At 42.9% G+C, this 15,726-nt stretch overlaps 1 pseudogene; it reads right to left on the bottom strand.

The window, feature by feature from the left end:
- Window positions 1-14,545: 14,545 nt before the first annotated feature.
- LOC102276360 (ferritin light chain pseudogene) overlaps window positions 14,546-15,726 on the bottom strand; it is a 93,459-nt pseudogene continuing 92,278 nt past the window's right edge.

Below are 15,726 nucleotides of genomic sequence, written 5' to 3'. Positions count from 1 at the left end.
TGCTTTAGTAATTTTAAACATTTAAAATGCAGAATGGTAGAGCTAATTCTTCCTGCAACCGTGAGGATATTTTTTGTTGACACCGGTATGTTAGAGTGGGTTTCTTTTAGGGGGTAAAATTAGTATGGAGATGTCTTGGAGGGTGTATCCACCAAGAGGAGAGTATGCCCAGAGGCTTCTGTAATACTTGTGTTGATATTGGTGTCAACTGAAGAAAATACAACCTAAAAGTTGAGAATTATGTTTTATTTGGTGGAATTTTTGAGGGATTCAAGTCCAGGAAATACCATCTCAAGTAGCCCTGAGAGAACGGCTCTGAGGCGCCGAGGGGAGGAACCAGGTTATAGAAATTTTGCAACAATTAGTTTGAACGTCAAAAGATTATTGTTAATTAAAGAAAACCAGATATCCCAAGTTAAGGAATTTAGCACTTTTCTATATATGGGAAGATGCAGGAGTCTGGGCTCACTGAAATCATTCCTTGGATATGCACCTCAGCTCTCTGAGGCTAGGATCCTGTGTTTTCACATCCTGAGTTCCCTCAAGGCTCACGGCTCATGCTGGAAGGCTGCTATCGCTGATGACTATGACATCCTTATTTACTGACATGGCAGGAAATATCCCATTTCTCTTTGGAGTCTAGACAGATAAAGGCAAGGCTTGGAAGGAGGCAACAGAGATGCTATCTTGCCTGGTAGGACGTGAAAAAAGTTGTAATTTTCTAAAGGGAAAAATTTACAACTGTAATATCTGGTGTGAAGGAGGAAGAAATGTAGCTGTTGTGGACATTGGAACCACTGTATTGATTGTGTGATATGTGTTATATGTTGTCACAATTCAGCATGTAATTTCTGCTTGGTTTGTGAGTTAGGGAAGTCCTGTGCAGAAGAGTATGAGAATCTAAGGGCAGAGGAGTGAATAGGTGCTTGCCTCGGTCTGAGTCTCCAGGGACCCACATATTCTTGATGAAATCAGCCTCGAAGGGTGGACAATTGCAAGCACTCACTATGCCAAGCCATTATTGATCCAACTTTACAACAAAAATGAAGCAAAATATTCCTTGAATGTGGGCAAGCATGTTGGAAAATAATTTTTGAAAAGGTAAGTTCTAGGATGTCTTTACATCCAGGAAGGCCAAGAGCTTTTGTAGTGGGTGCTTATGCAAGTTCAGAGGTTCTCTGTTCTGAGCATAGTGAAGGTGCCTCATATTCTGTGCAGTCATTCCTGATCAGTCAGACCCTTTCTGCTTATACAATCTATAATCCCACATGTTCATTTCAGTCGCTTAGTCATGTCTGTCTCTTTGCGACCCCATGAACCACAGCATGCCAGGCCTCTCTGTCCATCACCAACTCCCAGAGTCCACCCAAACCCATGTCCATTGAGTCAGTGATGCCATCCAACCATCTCATCCTCTGTTGTCCACTTCTCCTCCTGCCCTCAATCTTTCCCAGCATCAGGGTCTTTTCAAATGAGTCAGCTCTTGGCATCAGGTGGCCAAGGTATTGGAGTTTCAGCTTCAGCATCAGTCCTTCCAGTGAACACCCGGGACTGGTCTCCTTTAGGATGGACTGGTTGGTTCTCCTTGCAGTCCAAGGGACTCTCAAGAGTTTTCTCCAACACCATAGTTCAAAGGCATCAATTCTTCAACACTCAGCTTTCTTTATAGTCCAACTCTCACATCCATACATGACCACTGGAAAAACCATAGCCTTGACTAGATGGACCTTTGTTGGCAAAGTAATGTCTCTGCTTTTGAATATGCTATCTAGGTTGGTCATAACTTTCCTTCCAGGGAGTAAGCATCTTTTAATTTCATGGCTGCAGTCACCATCTGCACTGATTTTCGAGCCCCCCAAAATAAAATCTGCCACTGTTTCCACTGTTTCTCCATCTATTTGCCATGAAGTGATGGGATCAGATGCCATGATCTTCGTTTTCTGAATGTTGAGCTTTAAGCCAACTGTTTCACTCTCCTCTTTTACTTTCATCAAGAGCCTCTTTAGGTCTTCTTCACTTTCCGCCATAAGGGTATCTGCATATCTGAGGTTATTGATATTTTTCCTGGCAATCTTGATTCCAGCTTGTGTTTTATCCAGCCCAGCGTTTCTCATGATGTACTCTGCATATAAGTTAAATAAGCAGGGTGACAATATACAGCCTTGATGTACTCCTTTTCCTATTTGGAACCAGTCTCTTGTTCCTTGTCCAGTTCTAACTGTTGCTTCCTGACCTGCATACAGGTTTCTCAAGAGGCAGGTCAGGTGGTCTGGTATTTCCATCTCTTTCAGAATTTTCCACAGTTTATTGTGATCCACACAGTCAAAGGTTTTGGCATAGTCAATAAAGCAGAAATAGATGTTTTTCTGGATCTCTCTTGCTTTTTCGATGATCCAGTGGATGTTGGCAATTTGATCTCTGGTTCCTCTGCCTTTTCTAAAACCAGCTTGAACATCTGGAAGTTCACAGTTCACGTATTGCTGAAACGTGGCTTGGAGAATTTTGAGCATTACTCTACTAGCATATAAGATGAGTGCAATTGTGCGGTAGTTTGAGCATTCTTTGGCATTGCCTTTCTTTGGGACTGGAATGAAAACTGACCTTTTCCAGTCCTGTGGCCACTGCTGAGTTTTCCAAATTTGCTGACATATTGAGTGCAGCACTCTCACAGCATCATCTTTCAGGATTTGAAATAGCTCCACTGGAATTCCATCACCTCCACTAGCTTTGTTTGTAGTGATGCTTTCTAAGGCCCACTTGACTTCACATTCCAGGATGTCTGACTCTAGGTGAGTGATGACGCACCATGATTATCTGGGTCATGAAGATCTTTTTTGTACATTTCTTCTGTGTATTCTTGCCACCTCTTCTTAATATCTTCTGCTTCTGTTAGGTCCATACCATTTCTGTCCTTTATTGAGCTCATCTTTGCATGAAATGTTCCCTTGGTATATCTAATTTTCTTGAAGAGATCTCTAGTCTTTCCTGTTCTATTGTTTTCCTCTGTTTCTTTGCACTGATCGCTGAGGAAGGCTTTCCTATCTCTCCTTGCTATTCTTTGGAACTCTGCATTCATTTGTTTGAGTACATGTCTGAAACTGAATTTGTGGTGTTAGTTCTTTATGTCCTGACCTTCTAAGCTCAGAAGAAAGCAGGGAAAGAAATTGATTTCTGAGGGCCTTCTGTGTTCAGGTACTGTGTGGGGCTTTATGTACACAATCTCATTGATTTGCATAGAGACACAGGATGTAGGTAACACTGTCCCCATTTCTCAGATAAAGAAACTACAGAATTGAGGTACCTCTTCCAAGCTCACTCAGATGGCAGAGAGGCACAGTGGGGATCTGAATTCATGTTTGCCTGTTTCCTTATGGTGCCACCCTAAGCTGTGGTATTCCAAAGGATGGGGTGTATATTATATATATACACATATACGTACACACACACTTTGGGATCCATTCATATATTAGGTGTTAAATCCTTATTAAATATTGGTAACTTTTCCAACACCATTTATTGGACAGACTGGCTCTTTCCCACTGTATACTCTGGACTCCTTTGTCATGAATTAATTGGCCAGCAACCGAAGCAGGTTTAGGAGAACCCAAGCTGAAAAGATATGGTTTGGGGTCTGCTATAAATATATTTAAATGCCTTAAAAATAAGGAATTTTTGATAATAATACAGACTTAGTTCCCTTCTAAGGCCAAGCACAATTTTTTGTTGTTTTTTTTACGTGTGTAGATTGCTTTATTTTATTCATTTATTCATCTCTTTTTGGCTGCGTTGGGTCTTTGTTGCTGCTCGTGGGCTTTCTCTAGTAGCAGAGAGTGGGGGCTGTTCCCTAGTCGGGGTGCGTGGGCTTGTCATTGTGGTGGCTTCTCACTGCAGAGCATGGGCTCTAGGCACATAGGCTTCAGTAGTGGCCCACAGGTACAGCAGCTCCACAGCATGTGGCATCTTCCTGGAGCAGGGATTGAACCTGTGTCCCCCTGCAGGTGGATTCTTATCCACTACACAACCAGGGAAGTCCAGCCAAGGACAGTTTTTAATGCAAAGGCATAATAACTGATTGAGAATTCAAGACTAGGTAGGCAGGTGTTGGCATACTACCGATGGTGGGCCAGATGGCGCCCTCTGCTGGTTTGTGCAAATAAAAGTTTTATTGTGACAAAACCCATCTTGTTTCCATATAGTCTGCTTTTGCACTACAATGGCAGAGTTGAGTAGTTGTGACAGAGACTAGAAGGCCCAGAAAATCTAAAATATTTACTCTCTGGCCCTTAAGGGGACAAGTTTGGGACTACTTATATGGAGTTTCGGAGAAGGCAATGGCAGCCCACTCCAGTACTCTTGCCTGGAAAATCTCATGGACGGAGGAGCCTGGTAGGCTGCAGTCCATGGGGTCGCTAAGAGTTGGACACCACTGAGCAACTTCACTTTCACTTTTCACTTTCATGCGTTGGAGAAGGAAATGGCAACCCACTCCAGTGTTCTTGCCTGGAGAATCCCAGGGATGGGGGAGCCTGATGAGCTGCCGTCTATGGGGTCGCACAGAGTCAGACATGGCTGAAGCGACTTAGCAGCAGCAGCAGCAGCATATGGAGTTTAAATGGGAAGATTGTTAGCTAGGGCAGCTTTCTGTAGGTGAGGAAGGCTTGCCCCTTTGTCAAGATGCTCGCTGGTCTGTGGGATCATTGGTACTATTACACAGTTGGCAGAAAGATTCCTACTACCAGTTTGGGCAGTTTCCTTTGAAATGATGATGAATGAAACATTTCTTGAGGTCCTTTCCAATGTAAGTTCTGGTGTACAGTGCTGGCAACGTGAGGTGACAACAATTTAGGGAAGATTCGTTACTAAAATACACATATACACTTCTTCATATGAGGCAGGTGCTAATTCTGTTGGGGGGAAAAGCAGCCTTTATCCAGGTTGGATGTCATTTGAGAGATGAAGGATCTCTTTTGCTCCTAAGGAGATTTCAGAAGAACTTGTTACAGGTAATAGATCACAATTTATGGGCAATTCCTCCAAGTATCCCCAAAGGAGACAATTTCTAACACTTTACTACCGGTTTCCATTATCTTCAATTTGCTGGAGAGGCCAAAAGTGCTGTGCAAACATGTAAGAACATCCTTTTGCAAGGATGATATATTTATAGAAATGCTGAGTTATTGGGGAACTCCCACGGTAGTAGCTAAATTCATCCCATTCCAACTGATGCACTGTAGGATCTATTAAACCCACATTTCCCAAATTAGGAAATATTCCGCTTCTTGAATTGCCAAAGCCAAAGCAGAGAGTTCAATCTCAGCCACATTATGGCAAGTAGAACTCATGGAGACTCTTCTGCGAAAAAATTTCTGACTCTTTAGAAGGACAGTACAAAAATACAGTCAGAGATGCAGGAGGATTAAAGGGATAATAAGTAGTTCACTCAAGTAATGTGATTTTCATGGAGAAATTTTGACTGAGCGATCAACATATACAAAGAATGAAATTCCAGAGTGTGGGAGTCAGACCAAGAATTCTCAGAGGAAGTATTCGGAACTGTGTTTTATGATTCTTTGGCATTGTACTTATTACAATGGCATAGAAAGTTCAGCTGCTTTAATGTAGGGAGGAGATTTGGTGATGATGTTTAAGAGAAAGCTGTGGATACAGAAACAGAGAATAGAATGGTGCTTTCCAGGGATGGGGGAGAGGGTTGTAGGAGTTATTGTTTCGTGGGTATGGAGTTTCTCTTTGGGATGATGAAAAAGTTGTGGAAATTGAGAGTGATGATAGCTGAACAATGTTGCTAATGAGATTAATGCCACTGAATTGTATGCTTAAAAATGGTTAAAATAGCTTTGTGTTATATATATTTTAAATTTTATTTTATCCTTTTAAAAGGTTACTGTGGTTTTTTTTCTTCGTGCTTTATTTATTTATTGGCTGCACTGCATGGCATGCGGGATCTTAGCTCCCCAATCAGGGATCAAACCTGTGCCCTCTGCTGTCTCTAGCGTCTTAACTACTGGACTGCCAGAGAAGTCCAATTTCACTGCAGTTTAAAAAAGAGAGAGAGCTGTCGTCATGCTTTGAGTTCCACCCCTCTAAACAGAAGAATGGGGCTCTGTCTTCCCTGCTTCAAGCCCAGTGAGAATGTATTCAGAGAACCATTTAAGCTTATTACATCTTCCAGTCGTGTCCCCACACACGAGGTCACTCCAGGACACTGTGCCTGACTTATGCCTGAGGAAAGGTTAGCAGTCTTTGGAAATAAGAAAGGGCTTTGCATGAGAATAAACACTGTCAACTACAATGAAGATAATCATTCATGAGTCCTTCAAGTAATGAAGAGCTAAAGCAACACTTGTAAACTAGTGTTTGAAGTATAAATTCACAGTCACTTTGAAAAATCCTCTAGCAGTACGTAGTAAAACTAAACACATGCATAGCCAATAATGCAGAAATTCCACTCCCAATAGAACTGACTTTGTAAAGTACACCAAAAGACATACACAAGAATCTTTATATAACAATTTTATAGCTATGCCGATAGCCTTCAAATGGAGACAATTAAAAAGCCAATTTACAGTAGAATAAGTAAATAAATTATGGTATATTCATAGAGAGACATACTATATCACAATGAAATCCATTAACTTTTATACACAGCACCTCAAATGAATCTCTCCCCCTAAAAATGCTAAACAAAAGGAGATAGTTATAAAGGAGTAATTACTGTAAGAATTCATTGGCTATATTTTTTTCATTCTTTTAATGTCTGTAGGAACTGTAGTGTTGGTCGCTTAGTTGTGTCTGACTCTTTGCATCCCCACAGACTGTAGCCTGCCAGGCTCCTCTGTCCACCGGATTCTGCAGGCAAGAATACTGGAGTGGGTTGCCATTCCCTTCTCCATTGTAGGAGCCATAGCTTTGTTTTTTCTTTTATTCCTGATGTGGGCAATGTGGGCCTTCTTTCTCTTGTTGTGATCAGTCTGGCTGTAAAAATTTCAATGTTATTGATCTTAAAAAGCCCATAGTTATGATTCTACAATTTTCTCCTTTTTTTGTTTACTTACTCCATTGATTTCTGCTCTGCTCTTCATCATTCCCTCCCTTCTGATTTCTTTGGGTTTTGATTTCTTCTTCTTTGTCCATGGCGATCTCATGGACAGAAGAGCCTTGCAGTCTAGTCTGTGGCAGCGTCTTCTTTTCCATCTCTTTAAGGTAGAAGCTTAGATAATTGATTTTAGACTCTTCTGTAATATAAACACTTATTGGGATAAATTTCCTTCTAAAAACTCTGTTAGCTGCATTTCATAGATATTGATGCATTGTGTTTTTAATTTCATTCAGTTAAAAATACTTTCTAATTTCCTTTGTGACTTTCCCTTAGACATACTTATTTAGAAATGTGTTGCTTGGTTTCCAAGTATATGGCAAGTTTTCTGGTATCTTTCTTACTGATTTTTAGTTTGATTTCTTATAATCAGAAAATGTTTCCCTGGTAGCTCAGAATTAAAAACCTGCCTGTCAATGCAGGAGATTGGGGTTTGATCCCTGATCTGGGAAAATCCCCTGGAGAAGAAAATGGCAATCCACTCTGGTACTCTTGCCTGAGAAATCCCATGGACAGAGAAGGCTGGCGGGCTACAGTCCACGAGGTTGCAAAAGCGTCAGCCACGACTTATCGAGTAAACAACAACAGCAATCCGTATGATTTCAGCCAGCTTAGCTGGCTCAGGGGAAGACTCTCAAATGGTCCTCATGGGCATGTGCCCAGTAATGAGCTCAGAGACTTGAGCCAAGTAGTTAAAATAGTGGCTTTACACTGTTGTCCACGTAATTCTGAGAAGCTCTTCTTTGTTCTTTTGGCATGGCCAGGTCTTGTGTATTAGACAAGTGTGTTGAGTTCCTCTAAAGGATATGACTTGTGGTGGGAGGAAACCACAACAGACAGTGATACATTTTGGACATTCTGAGCTGAAGTTTCCCTCTGCCTCCCTCCCTCCCTACTGCCTCCTCCTCTTCGTTCCTTCCTTCTCCCCCCACTCCTCTGTTCCTCCCTGTCTCCTTCCCTCCCCCAGAAAGTATGTCATATTTCACAGTTAGGATATATAAGAGATACTGAATAATTCTATTAACAGACACTGATCTGGTACACATGCTTTGTCTATAAGCATTTTTTTTTTTTAACTTGATATTTTGGTCAGCTAATAAGTGTGAGTAAAATCTTGACGTCTGTAGTCCACTTCTCTCAATTCAGTTTCCTTTCTGTGTTGTGTTTGTGTGGATTTTGCAATTAGTACTTGATCACGGTACAGAAGTTGAGGGTCTGTCTGATCTTGTGAGATCACAGACATCATTGCCCTGCCTTTCAGTCACTTGTATTGAAACCATTGCTAGTGTTTTCAGTCTGTGATGAGCTCATGCCACCTGTCTTGGTTTCCACAGAACTACCAGCTACCTTCTTTGCTGTTTGTAAATATAAACAATATCATATTTAGGTAATATTCCAAATATTTTGACTTTTCTTTACATGTGTATTTAAACACGGCTTTTGTTCCAGACTTTGCCTACTGTTCCCATGTGCTGGCAGTTGTGAGAAGCATATGGGATAAAGATAATAGTAATAAATAGGGAGTGAACATGTGGTCCCCATGATCTGAGTGACCAAAAGGACACAGTGAAAATGTGCAGGAACTTCTGCTGACCTTGCCCTCCCCACACACCCATGCTTTTCTCCTGCTGCTTTCAGTGGCCTGAGTGGTCACTCCTAGAAGGAGCTACACTAGACTCCGAGCTTCCACAGATTCCTGTGGTACAGGGAAAGGATACTGACCAACAGAAAAGTCATCGATTTCAGCTCTGTCCACTGCAAATATTAAGTGAGCCACTATAATGAACAAAACTTCATAGTCTCATTAGAAACTTTGATAATAAGAAATAAGTGAAATGAATTTTAATCTATTTTTTACCAGTAGATCCAAAAACATTATCATGAGAACATATAAATATATTTAATGTACATAAAATTATTGATGAGATGTGTGGTCTCAAGGAAATCAGCCCTGAATATTCATCAGAAGGACTGATGCTGAAGCTGAAGCTTCAATACTTTGGCCACCTGATGTGAAGAGCTGACTCATTGGAAAAGACCCTGTTGCTGGGAAAGATTGAGGACAGGAGGAGAAGGGGATGACAGAGGATGAGATGGTTGGATGGCATCACTGACTCAATGGACATGAATTTGAGCAAACTCCAGGAGATAGTGAAGGACAGGGAAGCCTGGCGTACTGCAGCCCATGGGATTGCAGAGTCGAACACAACTTAGTAACTGAAGAACAGCAACTGATGAGATATTTTACTGTCCTTTTTGCTGTGTCCAGTCTTGGAAATTTGATATGTATCTGACATGTCTAGCACATTTCAGTTCAGGCAAGCCACTTTTCAATTGCTGTTGCTGAAAACCTGAGGTGGGCTGGAAACTGTGGTGCTTGAGTGAGAGTCTGAATGCCTGGGTGAAGGCAGTAGGTGGTGACAAGTGTCCTGTTTGTTCTCTGCTTTCACTGTTCCACAGTTAATTCAGCCAAATTGAGCATGGCTTTTCCTGGCTACTTACCAGCTGTCCAATTTTGAATTCTGACCCATCCGTCTTCGGCAAAGTCAAAGACACTGGAATTTGATTGAGGTGAAGTGAAGTGAAAGTTGTTCAGTCGTGTCCGACTCTTTGCGACCCCATGGACTATACAGTCTGTGGAATTCTCAAAGCCAGAATACTGGAGTGAGTGGCCTTTCAAGAATTTGATTGACTTTGATCAAATCACTTACACTTGTGTGACCTCAGTCAGTTATTTGGCCTTTGTGCTGTGTGTATTTTCTGCCTATAAAATAGAGCTCATAATAAATACTACCTCCCTTAGTGAGCTGAGGGTTAGACATGGTATATGGAAAATGTGTAGCACCGGACCTGGTTCACCATAGGTGTTCAATTAATCAGAACTGTTGCTGTATTTGGTATAAGAAGGTTTTGTCACCAATAGGCTTTTTTTGCTACTAGTGCAGAGTTTTCCCTGGAGGCTTAAATAGTCCAGAATTTACCTGTAATGCAGGAAACCCAGGTTCGATCTCTGGGTCAAGAAGATCCCTTGGAGAAGAGAATGGCAACCTGCTGCAGTATTCTTGCCTGGAGAATTCCATGAACAGAGAGAGGAACCTGCTGGGCTACAGTTTGTGGGGTCACACGGAATCAGACACGACTGAGCGCCAAATGAATGAGTGAGTGAGTGTTGGGTAGGGAGGTGGCAGATTGGGCTTATTTGAGTTTTATAAAGTCTGTTAGTAGGGAGCTTTGCATCTAGGGAAGACATTCCCAATCTTACTGTACAAGGCCTGGTTTTTATAACACTCAGTGAAAGTGAAAGTTGCACAGTTGTGTCTGACTCCTTGCGACTCTATGGACTGTTGCCTGCCAGGCTCCTCTGCCCATGGAGTTTTACAGGCAAGAATATTAGAGTGGGTAGCCATTCCCTTCTCCAGGGAATCTTCCTGACCTAGTCTACATTGTAGGCAAACTCTTTACTGTCTGATCCACCAGAGATGGTGGTTTTTTATAACACTAACTTTTAGTGAAATAAAATTCACATCTAATATAACTTAACCACATGTAAAATATTTTTAAAAATCAGTATGATGTTCTAATGTAATATAAGGGGAAAATCTGAGGAAGACATTCGCAATAAAATGTGTATTTCATATGCAAACACATAGGCACCACTGCTCTGGGAAGCAGAGTGAAGTGGCCAGGTGATGCTGTGATGTCCCCAAGCATAGAATTGCTGTTAGTGGACAGTTCTAAGGTGATGTTGAGAGAGCTGATTCAAATACCAGAAGTGGCACAATTCCTGGTAACATGATTTCATGAAACAACCAAGAGCTCCTGGAATTTCCAACCAGTCAGAGGAGCACGTTTCCTTGTTTCACTTTGTAATTGTATCTTTGCATAATTCAGTTTATATTAAAACTGTGCAAAACACTATATTTAAATGTAAAATAGACTTAGACTCTAGAATTGGAAGCTTACAAACAGATTTTTCACTTGTGCTAGCTGTTCTGTGGGACATTCAAAAGTAGTGCAGGACATGGAGCAATTTTTTATTGGGCAAGAGTATTCTTCACATTGTGGGTCATAAAGCATCTTTCCCCTCCCCCCATCTTCACCACTAAATGCAGTATTGCTGTCTGACTTTTGTCATAGTCAAAGGAGATGGCTGGCTTAAGAAGATATACACAGTGGAATATTACTCAGCCATAATAAAGCATAAAGTGAAAGTGAAAGTTGCTCAGTTGTGTCTGACTCCTTGTGATTCCATGGAATTCTTCAGAATACTGGAGTGGGTGGCCGTTCTCTTCTCCAGGGTATCTTCCTAAACCAGGGATCGAACCCAGGTCCCCTGCTTTGTGGGCAGATTCTTTACCAGTTGAGCCATCAGGGAAGCCCAATAAGATACTGCCATTTGCAGCAACATGGACGGACCTAGAGATTATCACCCTGAGTGAAATAAACCAGAGAAAGACAAATATTGCATGATGTCACTTGTATGTGGAATCTAAAAAACGGATACACATGAATCTATATACGAGACAGAAACAGACTCATAGGTATAGAAAATGGATTTATGGTTATCAAAGAGAGAAGAGGGGGAGGAATAAATTAGGAGTATGGGATTAACAGGGATAGGTAGATAACACCACAGACTCTATGAACGTGAATTTAAGCAAACCCTGGGAGACAGTGGAAGATGGAGAAGCCTGGTGTGCAGCTCTCCATGGGTTCCCAGAGAGTGACATGACCTATCAACTGAACATGGGATTAACAGACACAAACGGCTTTACGTAAGCAACAATAGATAAGCAACAGGGGTTTACTTCTGTCTGCCCTCTGGTGGATGAGGATTGAGGCCTGTGCAAGCTTCCTGAGGGACAGCTATGGGGAAAACTGGGTCTTGCTCTGGTGGGCAGGGCTGTGCTCAGCAAAACTTTAATCCAATTGTCTGTTGATGGTGAGGCTGTGCTCCCTCCTTTCTCAGTTGTCTGACCTGAGGCCACCCAGTCCTGGAGTCTACAGGCTCTATGGTAGGGCTATTGGCGACCTCCAAGAGGACTTAACGCCAGCATGTATCTCCCAGGACTGCTGTTACCAGTGCCCTGTCCCTGAGGTGGGCCGCTGCCCACCCACACCTCTGTAGGAGACCCTCCAACACTCATGGGTAGGCCTGGCTCTGTCTCCTGTGGGGTCAGTGTTTCTTTCCCCCGAGTCCTGGTGCACACAGATTTGTTTGTGCCCTCCAAGAGTGGAGTCTCTGTTTCCCCCAGTCCTGTGAGGGTCTTGTAACCAAATCCCACTGGCCTGCAAAATCAGATTCTCTGGGGATTCCCAGTTCTTGACCAGATCCCGGGCTGGGGAGCCTGATGTGGGGCCTACAGCCTTCACAGCAGTGAGAGAACTTTGGTATTACTGTTCTCCTGCTTTTGGTTGCCAATCCAGCAGGTATAGGGTTTGATTTTATTGTGATTATGCCCCTCCTACCTACTGTTTCATTTCGGCTTCTCCTTTGTCCTTGGATGTGGGTATCTTTTTTTGTGGTGGGTTCTAGTGTCTTCCTGTTCAACAGCTAGTTGTGATTTTGGTGCTCTGGCAGGAGGAAATGAGTGCACATCCATTATCTTGAACCAATCTGTAATAAGGATTAACTGTAGAGCACAGGGAACTATGTTTAACATAGTAACCTATCATGGAAAATAATCTGAAAATGTATGTATAATGGAATCACCTTGCTGTATACCTGAAAGTGACACAGTACTGTAATTCAACTACACTTCAGTGAAAGAAACAAAAACACCCCTGCAAGCTTCCATAGTGTCCAGCAGAAGGTGGTATCCGGTTGGCTTAAAGGTTTGTAACGTCTTATGGAAGGGAAAACTTGTGGAAAATTAACCTTTTGGCCAAACCAGTATAACCGCGGTTGAAAACCACTACTCTGTGAGAAGGGTGTTTCACTGTTTCCTGTTTCTAGGAAGATCTCCATGGTCTTGGGGCTTCCCAGGTTGCACAGTGGTAAAGAATCTGCCTGCCAATGCAGGAGATGCAAGAGACTTGGGTTTGATCCCTGGGTCAGGAAGATCCCCTGGAGGAGGGCATGGCAACCCACTCCAGTATTCTTGCCTGGAGAATCTCATGGACAGAGGAGCCTGGTGGGCTACAGTCCACAGGGTCGCAAAGAGTTGGACACAACTGAAGCAACTGAGCGTGTGCATGTATACAGTTATTTTTAGTCCCTGTAGTTTCTTTGTATTTTGTTACTGGAGGAGATGTTGGTCCAGGTGCAAACACTGCAGCAGAGGGTCCCAGGCCCCAGGCTGTCTCAGATCCACCCACTGGAGAAGCATCTTATAAACTCTGCCAGTAGGAGAAGATGAAAAACTCTGCTGGTTACAGAAGCCACACAAAATCAGTTCTGACATTTCCTAAGAGAACCACACCCAGGTTGGTGAATGAGAGTGAGGGCAGGAAAATGGAGACTTGTCCAGTCAGGTGGTTCTGACTCCTCTGACATTTAGAAGCGATGTCGCCTTACTCCTAAGGGTATGGTGAGGATTCTGACTCAGGCTCAGATAAACCAGTAAGTTTAGAGGTCATTATTTGGTTTCTGGGCTTCCCAGATGGCGCTGGTGGTAAAGAACCCGCCTGCCAATACAAGAGATGTGAGAGATGCGGGTTTGATCGCTGGGTCAGGAAGGTCCCCTGGAGAAGGAAATGGCAACCCACTCCAGTATTCTTGCCTGGAGAATTCCAAGGGAAATCTCTGACCTAATTCTTTCAACTTACCCAGCACTTGGATCCACCAAGGAGGCTGAAGGTAGGTTAGGTTGAGGCTGCTGAGTTTGTCAGGAGAGGAAGAAATGATAAACACAACTGGCCAGGTCAGCCACATGAGGCAAAACCCTATGTGGTGCTTCAGAATTAATTAGAGGAGCAGAAAAGTTATTAGCCTGAAGTAACCGAGGAACGCCATGCTTAGCATGCATGTCCTGAAGAAGTGTGTAAAGGACGATCAAAGGAAACCAGAAAATGAAGTAGCAGTGAGGCTGAGCATTAGGCTGAGCATTTATTAGAAACCTAAATTTTTTAGTGCAACTCTGTATAGACTGTAAAGGAGGAAATAAACTGACCAGCTTAGAAAAAAGATTTTTTTGGTCAAAATTAACTTTATTTCTCAGTTTTACTTCATCAGCATGTGGTAAGAAAATTGGCACACACAAAAAGTATACTGACATTGGGTCTAATTAAGATGCTTCTGGCAAAGTGGTAGGAAGATGAAAGTAACAAAGATAAGCATAGAAGCTTTTTTTTTTTCTTCTTTTTGCTGCAAAAAGTTTTATTGTTTCCATTTGGTCCAAAGCTTGAGAGAGGGCTCCAGGATGTTAAAAAGCCACCGAGTGGCTGCAGACAGGGGCTTCAGGTAGAAGCCTTGACATTAGGCAGTGCTCCTCAAAAGCCGCTGGGCTCCAGAGGCTCCTGGTTGTGTTGGAGGGTGAAACTTTGGAAGAGCTACTCACCCAGTCTGGCTTGGGGACCAGCCAGCCTGCGGAGGTTGTTCCAAATGGCGCCCATCTTCTTGATAAGTTTCACTTGCTTATCTAGGGCATGTCTGTCCAGGAAGTCACAGAGGTTGAGTCTGCACGGGGAGAACCCAGGTCTTGCAGATCCAAAAGGGCTTGGTCCAGGTTCTTCTCCATGAGAAGGGTGGTCTCCATTGCATCCTGGATTTTTACCCCAGTCATCTTGACATGGTTTCTGCACGTCCTGGTAGAGGGCATGACCGCCATGTTGGTTTTGCATTTTCAAGAGATGCTTGGTGCCCCGGTGCTTCTTCTTGGCCAATTCCTGGAAATAATGGCCCATGCCTCCAGAACCACATTGTTGTGGTTGAAATAGAAGTCCGGAGAGAGGTAGGTGTAGGCGGCTTGCAGATGCAGGTTCACGAGGTGGTGGTTGACCATGGCCTCCACTGGGTAGAATAATTCTGATGAATCTGGGAGCTGAGTTAAGCTCAAAAAATGGCATTGGCTTGTCTAAGCGTTCCAGGAGAGCTGAGTAGCTGATTCCGAAGGTTGCAACCAAATTAAAGGTTGAAGGGTGATGGGAGGCTGGAGCAAGGGGCATCCTTGGGTCTGTTTGCCCAAGCAGTGTTGAAGTAAGAGACAGTTAAGAGGGACTGCCAAATGCACAGCATAGAAGCTTTATAAAATTTAATTCTTTCTATTGAAGTATAGTTGACTTACAATGTTGTGTTAGTTTCAGGTATGCAGCAAATTAATCCAGTTTTATATGCATATGTTTTTCAGATTCTTTTCTATTTATATCATTACAAGATACTGAGTGTAACTCCCTGTTCTATACAATAAGTCCTAGCTGTTCATCTATTTTACGTGTATTAGTTCAGTTCATTTGCTCAGTCATGTCTGACTCTTTGTGACCCAATGAATCGCAGCATGCCAGGCCTCCCTGTCCATCACCAACTCCCGGAGTTCACTCAAACTCATGTCCATCGAGTCGGTGATGCGATCCAGCTATCTCATCCTCTGTCGTCCCCTTCTCCTCCTGCCCCCAATCCCTCCCAGGATCAGGGTCTTTTCCAATGAGTCAACTCTTCTCATGAGTGACCAAAG

This window comes from Bos mutus, chromosome 24 (assembly GCF_027580195.1).
Source record: "Bos mutus isolate GX-2022 chromosome 24, NWIPB_WYAK_1.1, whole genome shotgun sequence".
Classification (NCBI taxonomy): Eukaryota; Metazoa; Chordata; class Mammalia; order Artiodactyla; family Bovidae; genus Bos; species Bos mutus.
This window is presented reverse-complemented; position numbering and strand designations above follow the sequence as displayed.